Here is a 1,554-nt window from a genome sequence, read left to right on the forward strand (position 1 = left end):
TTTAGATGCAGTGATAAGTTTATTTAGATCTTCCTGTCCTATAGTTCTAAAGCACTGCAGTTTTTCTTTGGGTGCAATGAATGAAGCTGAATTACAAAACGCTGTCAATTCTACATTTGTTATAGTATTTCTGATGCAATCTATGTTATCAGTGAAGAAATTCATAAAGTCATCACTACTAAACTGTGAGGGAATATATTGTTCGGGTGACATCTGATTATTTGTTAATCTAGCCACTGTGCTAAATAAAAACCTTGGATTATTTTGGTTATTTTCTATGAGTTTGTGGATATGCTCAGCCCTGGCAGATTTTAGACCTTGTTTGCATTCAAGATTACAAGTTTCTTGAGAGAATGGGTATTGCTGTTGTACCATGGAGCAGTACGTTTTTCTCTAACCTTTTTTAATTTAATGGGGGCAACAGCTTCTAATGTATTAGAGAAGATAGTGCCCATATTGCTAGTCATTTCGTCTAGTTCATATGTATTTATGGGTACAGAGAGCAGTTGAGATAAATTAGGCAGTTTATTTGTGAATCTATCTTTGGTGGTTGGAACAATAGTTCTACCCGGATGATAACGCGGAGCCATATAGTTAATATCGGTAACAGGCAGCATGCACAATACAAGGTAGTGGTCAGTAACATCATCACTTTGAGGTACTATATCTATATCATTAAGATCAATTCCATGTGATATAATTAAATCTAGTGTATGATTAAAACGATGAGTGGGTCTGGTTATGTTTTGCTTGACTCCAAAAGAGTTCATTAAGTCTGTAAACGCAAGTCCTAACGCATCATTTATATTATCAACATGAATGTTAAAGTCTTCGACAATTAGTGCTTTATCAACATTAACCAATAGGTCTGAGGAAATCTGCAAATTCTTTTAGGAAATTTTTATACCGCCCTAGCTGTCTATACACAGTAGCCAGAGCAAGAGATAGGAGAGATTTATTTTGCATATCTGACAGTGTAACATTAAGCAGAAGTATTTCGAATGAGTTAAACCTGTATCCTGTCTTCTGAGTAACATTGAGAATATCACTATATATTGTTGCAACACCGCCGCCACGACCAGTCTGACGGGGCTCATGCTTATAACAGTAGCTTGGTGGAGTAGACTCATTTAGACCAATATAATCATTAGGTTTTGAGAAAGGAAAAATTGAAATCGCATCATATGACCCCTTTAAGGTAGCCTAAGGGGAAATCCATAGGCTATTTATTTGTGTTAAACGCCAGTAAAACATATCCTTATTTATTTTGTTAATAAAAGTTCAAAGTTGTTTTTTTTTTTGTTTTCTTCAATTAATAATAATGAGCCATAAGCAAGCATTTAAAATAAGGGGAAAATCCAAAAACCTTACATTTATTTGTGTTACAATGCGGGTACATCAGTCTTATTCAGTGGCGTAGCAAGTCAGCCCCGGGTCCATATGCAAAAAATCCCCCCACCCAAACGTTATGGGCTCCAACTCAGTTAACTTAACTTAGGCCCTATTGTTGATTTTTCGGAAGTAAATAAAGTTACGTGAATCGTGACTATTCAC

The 1,554-nt window shown here is 35.6% G+C and overlaps 1 protein-coding gene across 1 annotated transcript in view; it reads left to right on the top strand.

Annotated features, from left to right (window-relative positions):
* myripb (myosin VIIA and Rab interacting protein b) overlaps window positions 1-1,554 on the top strand; it is a 192,399-nt gene that overhangs the window by 155,050 nt on the left and 35,795 nt on the right. The gene's annotated exons all lie outside the window — the stretch shown is intronic.

Source organism: Sinocyclocheilus rhinocerous, unplaced genomic scaffold, assembly GCF_001515625.1.
Source record: "Sinocyclocheilus rhinocerous isolate Xijiao unplaced genomic scaffold, SAMN03320098_v1.1 scaffold1877, whole genome shotgun sequence".
NCBI classification, from domain to species: domain Eukaryota; kingdom Metazoa; phylum Chordata; class Actinopteri; order Cypriniformes; family Cyprinidae; genus Sinocyclocheilus; species Sinocyclocheilus rhinocerous.